This window comes from Electrophorus electricus, chromosome 6 (genome assembly GCF_041902795.1).
Source record: "Electrophorus electricus isolate QZ-2024a chromosome 6, ASM4190279v1, whole genome shotgun sequence".
Taxonomy (NCBI): domain Eukaryota; kingdom Metazoa; phylum Chordata; class Actinopteri; order Gymnotiformes; family Gymnotidae; genus Electrophorus; species Electrophorus electricus.
In genome coordinates this window covers 4,397,501-4,410,408 of record NC_137502.1, presented here as the reverse complement: position 1 = coordinate 4,410,408, position 12,908 = coordinate 4,397,501, and positions in this window count along the sequence as shown.

Below are 12,908 nucleotides of genomic sequence, written 5' to 3'. Positions count from 1 at the left end.
CTTACAGTGTAGCGAAACAACATGCCAACCCTAGGCTTTTAGCTCTTGAAGGTGGCTTAAACCAACCACAGCAAAACATGACAAATTATTTCTGCTTGTGTTAAGAACAGCACCCACATTCATGCAGAAGGAGGATAAAGCTCCACTGAAACCAATGAAGAACCAACCTCCTTATGCTCAGACACTTAATTAATTTTTTTTTTTTTAATTGAGAGCAACGAACATTATTTGTTTGTTTAGTGACAATGAAGCCTGGTTATTTTTTGATAACGTCAAAGGCTTACATTTCACTTACAACATTATGGCAACCTTAGTTGCCTGATATCTTTATTGTTCATTTGTCATGCTACAAATATTAAATATTGTAAATGTCATCCTATTAAATTTCAAGCAAAAAAAAAAAGATCTAATAATAACAATGACTAACAACCATAAAGGTGATTTACTAAGATGTATTCACTTGTCTAAAAAAAACAGCTGAAAGAAAATGAACCAACCCTTCGATTAACACTCTTCTCACAATGCTACCATACCTAGTGTGGGGTAGTCACCATGATTTTGTCCATGTGTTCCTGTTGATTGCCGGTGGCTGTCTCTTGACATCGTCCATCACCCTTGGCCTTTGCTCTGACATGCTGTAACCTTAAGCATGACAGCATTCCCACCAGGGCGCAGGCCATTCCTAATATTAGATCAACATTTGAGCATGCTCAAAGGAAAAACAATGCATTAGCGTAGGCGTCACCTTCACTGAGGTGACGCAGCTCCACTCTGTTAATGGGTTATAGAGCCTTGAAAATTGTTTAAAAGGTTGTGTAGGCTGGGTAGGTACAGATGTTTAAACATTTCCGTTGCTTCTCAACTGATTGATCATATTTATAACAAATGGAAGGAATCATATGCACAGGACTTTTATTTGGGCACTGTCATCATGAGAATTGACAGACAGTAGTCAGGCATCATCGGCAAAGGTGAGCCCATACTCCTAAACAGCCACACAAAAAAAACAAGGTCGAAATCTGGCAGAGAAAAATCAGCTACGAGAACACCAGTAAAACTAGAACACCACAGGGAAATAAGAAACTGGAAGCAATTCGACTAGAAGCATTACAGATAAACTGGGAATAAAGGGCTCGGTAACACACGGAATTATGACATGACTTCACAAAACGATTGGAAGACTACTGGGAAAATATACACTGGCTTTATGGGATCACAATGGGGAACAGGCAGGGCCAAGGCGGAGCTAGAGGGACATCAAGCAAAGCTGGAGTGGCAACCACTGGAGTGGAGTCCCCCAAATAGGAGACTTCCCGACAATATTTTATACTTTCAAAACAATGTTTCCAAAGCCAAACCCAAAACAGCATATTTTGCCTACATATTTGTTTCATGCAAAAAAGTCTCAAACTTCTAAAAGCAAGTCAATAAATCATCAGGGATGGACACAGTTATTTTTCACATGGGCCATTGTGGAATGCAATAATATCTTAAGGATGCCTTTGTTCAAAATGCAGATTAAAGTGGGTTTTATATGACATCTTCTCTGTACAAAAACAATTTCTGAAAAACGATTTGCTGTGCACATTTACTGTTACTACACTAGCTTTGCACTGACATGTGGTATAAAACAGAAGACCTGTGCAAGTGTTCTCATTCAAATGGGACCGCACTGGTACTACATGCCACATTGGTAGTCAGTATAGGTCTTGCAGTGGAATTTGTAGTTCACTGGAAAGTCACACAGTTCTGTATTAGTAGCCCAGCAGTTTTGACGAAAATGACTATGAGGTGAAAGTGCAGAATGGCAACTTTTATGAGAGGGCATGTACATCTGTACTAGGTAACTCTCAGTGCAGATGTGAATATGAGCCTTTTTTATATTTATGGCTCATTGTCTTGCTATGAGTCTTAATCCACTGGGTTTTGAGGTGTTTGGTGCATGTGGCAGTTTGTGGATGTTTCTATGCACCATGTCTCACAGATTGGACAGTATACTGTATATGTCCATTCCTATCTTTCCCTGTGTATCACAGAAAACTACATAAGCTGACTACAAAAGCGCTCTCTCTCTCTCTCTCTCTCTCTCTCTCTCTCTCTCTCTCTCTCTCTCTCTCTCTCTCTCTCTCGCTCTCTCTCTCTCTCACTGTAAGAACTTAAATGCCACTCTCTTACTGCATATGGGGTGACATGGTCACAGGACTCTTCACTGAATATCACCCACCCAAATCGCAGGAGGACCCTCCCGTCATCCGTCATTTCTGACACAGTCACAACACTGGAGAGGCTCGTCACCTAGCTGTTGGCAGGCTGACAGGTAGCCTGTCCATCTGTTTCCCTCTGTCATCTCCGCCACAAGACTTCACACTTCAAACCAAATGGAGCCAGCATGGCAGAGAAGCCTCTGTGGACATTTGGTCTTAATTGAGTGAAAATGTTGCTTCCCAGCCTGTTGCTTTATGACTGATCCCAGTGATGCAGCTCTTTTAGGATGTGTTCATCAAGGGGGGTTCTGCATGGCTTTACAGTACTCCGCCATGGGATTCTGCGAAAGATTAAACGTTGGGCAACTCAAGTCGTTGCCATGCAGACTGAATGAATAAGGCTGTAGACCATTTGTTTGTGATTCAAAGGGAGGAATTTCCAGTGAGCAACTATGGCTGAGAGCTCTCAGCTCAGCCTCATAGAATGATAAAATTTTCTCACACCGCTCTGGGCGTGTGTGCACAATGCTGAGTATTAGTCCAGCCTGTCACTTGTGAGAGTCCAATTAGAGGCCTATTGTCAGCGGGCCTGGCCCAGAGGGCAGGCTTCCGTCCCTGTGTTTGGAGCTTGCTGGTTGCCTAGTGCTGCAGCATTCAGCCTGTCCATTAGGACCCTCTCTGGAATCTCCACTTCCCTTGTCCACCTTGCTGCTCTAATTCTTTTTTTGTTCTCCCTGCATTGAGGAGTGGGTCAGTCAGAAGATAATAGGGCCAGGACTGTGGGCAGTGTCGGGGTCCCTGATCCTCCTGATCTTTCCACGGTTCCCTGAGCCCAGGTGCTGTATAGCGAACGGCTCCCTGGCACATCAAAGCCTCCCCAGTCCATGCCTAATTGGCTGGCTGATTTATTTGGGAGCAGCCTGCTTTCCCACTCCCTGTGTCCACGGACCAGCCGTCCACATCACCACAGCCTGCGAATGTGTGACCGTGCATCCACAGACCCACATTAGCAGAAGAGACCAAAGACCTGTTGTGCTGCTCCATAGAGCTGGTTTACGGCCATAAATAAGAAACACATCTGGCCAAAGCCAAAACACTCTCCTCCATTAACTGCTGAATCTCTCGCTTTGTGTCCAGTATCTGAATGTCTTTAGGTGTTAATGGTGGTGGTATTTTATTTCATCCATTATAAATATCTTTTTTGAAAGAATAAAAAAAAGGCTCTGGACCAGGTTTTGCATTCTCTCTCTCTCTCTCTCTCTCTCTCTCTCTCTCTCTCTCTCTCTCTCTCTCTCTCGCTCTCTCTCGCGCTCTCTCTTGCTCCCTCCCTCTTTCTTTTTTCTTTCTTTAGTGAGAATGCAGCATATGGCCTCACTAAAGAGACTCATTGGGCTCTGAAAAGAACACAAAGCATCTGACCTTCATTAGTAAGCAGAGGTTTATAGAACCCATGAAAACTAGAGGAGAATGGTGGAGTGGGTGCCCATCTAAACTCATGGAAATTAAGACCATATTTAATATACAGTGCAATGATAACAAGAAAGCCAAAATGGTCCCATCTTGCTTGCTTTCTCCTTCACATCCTGCTGTAATGTTTTAGACAAAGTGTACACTTCATTCCATTAACCCTGGTGTATGCTGTATTTCTAAACCTAACCTAAACAAAGGAAATTTTCATTCAAAATACTACTTTGATATACCATATGGTCTAAAGGATACATTTGATTGCATACAATTAATGAATTGTTTGTAAGTGCATATTTGTATGATTCATCTCATAGCTTTGTAAGCAATTTGAAACATCAAATATAATGCAACATTTCAGTGGAATTTCTTTTTTTGGATCTCAGTATGAATGGGGCTGCAAACAAGAGATTAATGCAGGGAATACCCCCATAAACAGAGTTCCACTGAAATTAACTCATGCTTACAAGAACACAAACATACATAAACATGCACACACCCATCCACATGTGGTACTCAACGAGCATGTGCCCATCTTCTCGTAATATGGAAAAACGATTGTTTTCCTTGGCCCCTCTCTTCTGGGGATCGTTTTCCACATTTCAGCATCTGTTTAACAGTCATGTCAGCTGGAAAAAGTGAATTTTCTCTGATTCCATCAAAATCTGCTAGTAGCCATCTAAATTTCAGCCTGAAAACAAAATCCTGGAGAAATACAGTTGATATATATCAATAGATACATAGATTACATTTTTGTGATTTTAAGATGAGACAAGATTCACTAGCATAGTGGCATCAAATGAAATGGTTGATTTAAAGATATGGGCAGAAAAAGTCCTCAAAAATTACTAAAGGGGCAAAGTAAAATGTGCAGTCAAAATCAAAACAGCTTGATGAACCTGCTCTACCACTTTTTACTTAAAATGATCAGTAGCAGTTTTGAAACCCATATAAACATCCTACTCAGGATCTGGAGAGGATGGTGCATTTATTCTTGAGCCTGTTTCATAGGAGCAGGTTTTCATGTTTACAATTGTTATCACGGCTGGCAGCTCTTTGTCAAACTCATCTTCATGGTTGGTAATGCCTGCATCTCGGTCTACCACAGAACAAAAGCAAAAGTGCAAAGGGAAGTGAGTGAGAGGAGGGTGACTGGATGCAGGGCCTGATATTCCTGTTGTTCCTTTCCCTGGTGTTCCTGAATTGAGGAGATTAGGATCTGACCACTCCGCATCTCAGGTAGAATCAATCGGGAATCATATTGTTATGCATTCGCTTGGTTGCAAAGGAGGGTTTCTTGTAAACACCCAGAGAGGATTATCTATTCTTCCCTCCCTCACTGCCTCTCTCTCTCTCTCTCTCTCTCTCTCTCTCTCTCTCTCTCGCTCTCTCACTCGCTCTCTGTGTGCCTCTGTGTGTGCAGGTGAGAAGCAGCCACCTCCAGCAAGCACTTCTTTTATCAAGAAGTGGAGAGGCACTTTTTTTCCCTTGTATACCGGGTTCGAGGGTCACCCCATTCCCAGCGGGAATCCTTTTTAAACTCCCAAATGCATCATGCATTGTAGCTCCTGAAAGAGGGCTGTGCAACCCCGCACCCCCTCCGCACCTTCTCCCTCTGCATTCCTTCCCAAGCCTCTGTTCCTCCACAGTTTCTTCTGAATGAGGGGAATCAGCATCTCTATAAAACAGCCCATCACATGCAACTCATGTGCTTCCTTCTTTCCTTTCCACCCCTCCTCCCTTTAATTTGACCTCCTCTATGAAGTCAGACACCCACAGAAGGTTCTTCTGCAGTGTGCGAGAAACCCATACAGCCTGTGAATCTGAATGAGGTGGCAGTGAGCAACACAGCGACGCTCTGTCACCCCCAAACCGGATGTTCACACCATGCCTCCCCACAGCTCCCCATGTGAAGGAGCTCCATCTTAGAGAGGCCTAAGAAAATCAACCGCTCTACCATACGGCAGTGCAGACATTCATTCACAGGGCCCTCCCAGTGGCTCAGTGGTGTCGCTGGAGGGCTTTTGTTATTACTTCCTTGTCTGAATATGACATTTGTTGACAGTTGTTGTGGTGTTGTGTGTGTGTGTGTGTGTGTGTGTGTGTGTGTGTGTGTGTGTGTGTGTGTGTGTGTGTGTGTATGTGTGTGTGACTGAGTGTGCAAGTATGTGTGTGCAGCTAGCTAGGGAGATGGGACAGTGTGAAAGAGTCCAGATCGGATGCTTTCTTAGAGGCCCGGGGAACTCTTAGCTACTGCTCTGTGGAAATAAAAGGAACAGAGGCCCACCACACAATGAGACCCAGCAGTTTTATTCAGCCTTCGCCTCATTTGGATTTTCCACGAGGACTGTGACATCAAAGCCAGTCCCTGTCAAAGCTGCAGCAGAGAATAGGAAAGCGGAGCAAAAAAGAGAACAAAGTTCGTTTTTTCCCCAATTTGGAACTCAACCCAAAGTGGCCGTTAATATGGGCCAATACAGCTGTCACCAGGATGAATAATTCATACCGGACTTCACTTATGAAGTCAATTTGTTGTTTAGTTTTTGTGTGATTATTCATGAGTCCCTGATGCCTTTATGCCACCCTCAAAATTACATTCTAAGCACTTTCAAAACCACCCTGTTATTTTATGCTGACAATTGTTTGAGCCTTGACAACAACGTCAAACAAGGTCCTGGACCTTACTATGAGCTTGACTCTGCCTTCAGGCCTATTTGTGTCACTTGCTGGTGATCTGTGAGCCTTTCTCCTTCTCTTCACTTCAATATAGGCATCAATTCCCAATGCTGTTCTTGGCATCCAGTATAAAAAGTGCCCTAGTTCCCAGGACCCGAGGCCTATTGCTAAAAGTGCTGTATGTTGTCTCTGTGAAAGCAGTGCGTTCGGATCCTAACTGTTTTATACCAATTTACCTGTAATGAATAATCACATGGTTGTATAATGAAGCTCCAGTAATGAAAACAGAGATGAGAGTGTGGGAGATGCTCCACTGATAAGCAATGCTGCTTGCTATTTTCTATTCATCTCTAAGGCATCTATGTGGACGGCCATTGTCTGGCCCAGCTATGATGGCCACCCTGCTCACATAAGGACACCCTTGTGCTGGGAGAGAGATGGTCAGCTGAGGTACGTTTAATAAAATTGATTAAAATTGACATGACGTTAATCCCCTCAGCAATGCAGCATCGCAGCCCTCTGCTTGGCCCTTTCTTCCCGACAGAATGTGCTTGGAAAAGCAACTCCGATAGCAGACTCACAAAAAAACATGGAAAAGCAATCCCCCCCGCGCTCTACCACTTCTTTGTGTTTACTTTCAAGCCATCATTAAACATTTCAATTTCGACAATCACTGAAGCAGGCTTTATGCTGTCTATTGCATATGAAGAAAATAAAGTATTAGGATCCAGACAGTGAGTCTGTCATTTGTTGCAATCAACATATATGTGGCTCATTAGTAACAGTTTTAATATGTGGCACATCTGCTCTTAGCATATATTGAAAAGATGTCTATCTCTACAGAACTAATAATTTATTCAGGAAATTAATTATTGCAATATAAACTGTGAAGAGTGTTAATATTAACTGAAATCGTCTTATTTAAGAAAAAAAAAACTTATTTTAAACATTTATAAGCATGTTGGAGATCATAAATAATGAATATGTTAAAAATCCACACTGATGATCCACAAACCCTAGTCTTCAATATACTTCTTCTTGATATATTCAAGGTATGAAAAAAGAAGTTTTAAAAAATGTAGAGAATTTCATATTTTACAGAATTTACTTACCTAGCAGTCAATGAAAATAAAATAAAATAAAAAATTCTGTAAAATTGGACACGGGAATAAATGTTATCATTATCATCATTTAGTCCTCATTTTAAGTGTATTCTCAGATATTAAAATTCTCAGACAGTATGTGATCATTATTAGAAACTCCCATAATCACCAGAACAAAAGTGTCTGTAGTTCTAATATGAGCTTCATTGCCTCCAGAACTGAATGGATCAATGCGGCATAACAGATGTGCCTCACCTCAATGAATAATGTAATTACAGCTTCCTAGAACAGCTTCCTCACAAGATGAAACTGACAGGAACCCAGCTGTGCCAACCTGAGACCCTCATTTTGTTCTCCTTTGTTTGGGGGAATTACTCATAATTGCATCTTACTGATTTGCAAATTTTGTTTTTCAACACATGCTCTACTGGACTCTTATTAAAAATTTACAGTCAAATAAAACGGCTTGCCATATTTCCCAAGATCTATTTTTCTACTTCTTACACTTCAGTTTTCTCTCTGATAGTCAAGGTCTTTCACCACCAAACCACACACAGTCTCATACTAGCCTGGACCCACACTGGGCTGAGGGTGCTGAGAATCTCATCTTGACCAGAAACATTTGTCACTCTTTCATGACAGTTTTAACATGCCACAAACATCAGTCATCCACCATGCTGAAACTGGCAACCATGCCAGAGAGCACGTTTGCTAGCCCATCAGGTGTCCAGGCAGGCAGGGTAAGAGGCTTTGCGGATTCCGCCTGGTGCCACTCCCTGGAATGGTCAGAAGGCATGCAGCATGGCTAGCTTTGATTAAAGCCATGGGCGAAACCAACAGCCATCCGCAGCATTGTCACAAGTGGGAGGAGGCTCGGTCGCAGGTGTGCCAGAGGAAAGCTGGTGCTGGCAGTAGAGGAGGCAGTGCCCAAGGACTCAGACAGCCAGGTGCACTGGACAGAGGCACCAGCAGCTGCTGGAGCCAGCCGGCCTCCAGGGAAGGGTGGCAGCAACAGACACGCTAATGAAAACGCAGCTGCCAGAATTACGATGCCATGTTTTATGATGGCAGCCATCTAAGCTGGTAGTTGGTTTTGTTTTATAAGCAGTAGGATGGAGGACAGTGTCGAGAAGAGCATTTTCCCTTACTGATGTGATGCAGTCTATAGGGGTGCTTTCTTCTTCCAGTGCACTTGAATGCAAATTTCTATTTTCTGGAGAGCCCTTCATAACTTCTTGGGATATAAGGCAATATATCAAGAAGAATGATTAGGTGTATCTTTGACTTTCGACTCTTAATATCTTGCCAAGGCTTAAAGGTGAATGATTGCTCATATTATTATAGTTAGGATTTACTCGGTATCTCATCGGTTTATGCATAATTGCTTTAATAATTTAGACAGATAACATGTTGTCTCTGTTATTTCCTCTCTCTCTGGATTCTTGAATATCATGAAACAGTTACAAGAGAATATTGTGTGTGTGTTTGTGTGTGAGATATATATATATATATATATATATATATATATATATATATATATATATATATATATATATATATATAAAATCTCGTCTCTTCTCATTACAGTGATCCATTAACTGGCAGAGATGGGGGTGCAGTTTCAACTCGTCCTGTTCTGACTGACTCTCTCCAGCTGCCAGCTCTTGCCTCAAGTGATGAAGTCACAGAGCTGCAGGTATTTTATGTCTCAGCTTTGAGGTTTGCAGGAAGTTCGAGAGGATGGACACCCTCAAGTGCATACACGTCAACACACACACACACACACACACACACACACACGCACAGACACGGTAAGAAGGGGAGAAGACAGAAGACTAAATGAACACAGAATTTAGTAGGTTTTCATAATTGATAGTATCTTTTAACAGCTAGTTTGTTTCTTTTCCCTTAAAAATACACACACACACACACACACACACACACACACACAATCAGTTCTTAAGGTGAATTTATTCTCAAGTTATATTTTTTCTTAGCCTGTCAGACTAGGGGCTCCTTACACTAGCGCTCTTATGCTCTCTCTCTCACTCTTATTCTCTCCTCCTCACACTATCCTCCTTACACCCTCTCCCGCTCACACTCTCTACCTCTTTCCCCTCCAGCTCTGTTCGTTTTGGAACAACCATACTTCAACACAGGGGTCAGGGGTCAAAGCCAGTTCACACCTGTGGGCTTTTCTTTGTTTTGACTTTTGCTTTCAGCAAATGCCAGAGAATAGTTTGTGGTCTCCTTTATGTCTTACAAAACAGAAAATATACATTCTTTTAAATTACGCCTCAGGTGCAGAAACTTTGTCCATTGTAACTGAAAGAATAAGCATTCTAGTTTAAACTGTAACTGTTTTCACTGATAGGTTAGTCATCAGTTATGTGGAAATAAGAAAGGTACCAGTGTTCCATTGTCAGAATCCACCATAATAAGTTTTTTTTTTTTCATGCATTTGTATGTAATTACCTTGACTACCTGCTAAATCCTATAACTATATTTGTAACTATAATAATATAATATTATTATATAATAATATTATATTATTATTATAAAATATCAGTTAATGTTATAGCTGAAAAATATCAGTATATTGTTGTAGTTAGAATTTATTATACAAAATTCTAACTATAACAATATACTGATATTTTTCAGCTATAACATTAACTGATATTTTTTAGAAACAACTAGATGGACTTTGTATCTAAGGAGTGGAGGAGTCAGCAATATTAAAGATTATAATAATGAAAAAAGTGAATATTTATTGGCATGAAGTGTAAGGCAAACTTCTGGCCAAGTTCAAGTTCAAGTTTGGTTTATTTGTCACATACATAGTCATACACAGTATAACTCGAAGTGAAATAGCTCTGATTCATTATTAGCCATGTTATTATGTTTCTTTTACCACTTCACAATGATCAATGATATATAAAAATCCTAAACTTTCACCTTTCAGTAACTTTTCCAAACTCATTAGGCTTTGTTCATTCTGCTCCCAATGTGTGCTCAGCACCCACCCCCCATTACCCTCATCACTTCATCACTACCTGTATCGCCACCATACTGCTGGGAGAGATATCTCTGCTGTAACCCAAGAAGCCATGCCTGCCACAGTGTTACTGCAGCACACACAAAGAGAGGCCTGCATGCTGTGGCTTGTTCTCCAAGCCTGCTATTCTGCCACATACAAAAGACCACGCTCATCCCGGCTTTGTGTTCGGGATTAGGAGAGCAGATACGCTAAAGCCACAAAGGGTGGCCAAAACAAGATTAGGGTTTCCTTTTTTTCCCAGGCAAACCCCTGTTTCCAGGCACTGCATTGGTGTTTATTGCGCTATTGAATTATGGCAGATTGGAGAGGTTTGTCAGTGAAGGTAGCCGAGGAAGATGGGGTTATGGTCAGTAAGACGCTTGCTTCAGTGGGATATGACCTACTTCAACCTCATAATTTAAGAAGGCAGAGGTAGGTAAAGGCTTTGGGAATAATGCAAGATACATCCGTGCCTTGTTATTATCAGTGCCACGTAAATTAACTGTGACACTGCAATGGTATATACAATCAACCAGAAACACAGAGGGTATAAGTACTACATTATTTTTGGGAGAGCTTTATTTTCAGGTTTGCTATTGTATCTGTCAGACATTAGCTGCAGAATTTAAGGTGTACTTTTTACTCCCTGGGAAAAAAAAAATGAGAAAGCTATAGTTAAACCATTATGGGTTCAGGATATCAGCTTTCTGTCTATGAAACCCAATGCCTAATTAAATCTGATCTATCTGCGATTAAATTTGGTATCTGCCTGAATCATGATCTTGCAACACTGCATGACTCCTTCCAAAAGACAAATAGTAAATCCTTTAGGTTATATCCAACAATATACTAAATGGGATTCATCCCCCACTCACCCACTCATCTCAAACACTCATGACAGGCTAACAGAGGGCCATCTTTTTCATTCTCTGTTACTAGCATTCCCAGGTTTTATTTATTTTTTAAAATCTTAAGAAGTAAAAACATCTTTAATGTAAGTAATATATCAAACATTTCTCATTATGAGACCATTCTAAAATAGCAATAGAATTATTTTATTATACAAGACATTTTTATTAATTATAAGTAATTTTACATCCTTCTAACATTTATTTCTTGTAAGAAGCAAAATTATCTAGAACGATTGTATATATTGGCTACATTAACTTTTTTTCATATGCTAATACATTGTTTTGTTTTGTTTTTTCATTTTGTTTTTGTTTTTTGTTGCTGTGAATTCCATTCTTTCAGACATGCCATTAACATTCATCCAGATGCTTCCTTAAAACCAAGCAGACGCCCTGTGGAATCTCTGATCTCTGCAACACTGGCTCTTCCTGCAATGGACAGTGCAGTGCTTTGCTCTGGTAAACTTTAGTTATTATCTAGAAACTTATCCCACTCCTTTGGCATGTGTCTGCATGGCCATGTGGCTAAGTGCGTGTAAACAGACCTGAACAGCTGATTTGATACTACATGAGTGAGTTAAGTAAAACACCCTTCTGTAGTCTTAGTACTGCAGTTACATTGTCTGATGCAGGGGACACATTTCTTTCTGAGCCTCCCCTGTGCTCATGCTGTCTGCCATGCATTGCAGAATTCTTCTCACTGCACTTAGGGCAGTGTAGGACACTATACATAGTGCATTTCCAATATGCCCATAATAAATAATAATCATTGCTGTTTATGAAAGAGGACCATCTATTGGATTTCATGTAGCGCATCTGTGTCCTAAAAATTCTGTTTTGTCTATATGATTTAACAAATTTTGTTGAATGGTTAGTGTCTTGTTTAGTCTTAGAGAGGAACTAAACTGTCATTCTCACTGAATGAGAGCACTGCTAGTTCAGTCTCTTGTGACTCCTGGCCACAGATGATTGTGGATCTCTGGAAATTTAACTCCAGACCCAGTGACAGAAAGCAACCCAGTATTTATAGAACCTCAATTTACTCCTCAGAAGCCCAGATAAGTGTTGCCTGGGAAGAGCTTCTAATGTCATCCGGTGTGACCAGAATACTTGGACTCCAACAAACAAAAGTCTCTAGTCTTGGTATCAGTGGAGCAGAAGCACAGGCAAAGAAAACAACAGTGCAGTAACGTGAAAATTTTAATTCCCGTCAACAAAAAAAAAAACTGAAAGTAATGTGCAGGTTCATTCTGAGCCTCCACTGGGTGCTCAAAAGGTGAGCTGGTAAAGTCTTCAGCTGAACGGGAAAAGGCACTGTTTATATGTAAAGAACCATTTGCAGGCAGGGTTAGCAATTAGCACCACTTCAGCTAGATGGATGACATCCAAATGTCTCAAACACGGCAAGCCCGGTCACAGCCTCTACAGAAGGAGGAGGTAGTGGGTGTGCCTGCGGTAATATAATGTGGAATAAGTGAGAGTTGGTTAGCAATTCCAGGTACCTATCAGAGAAAGC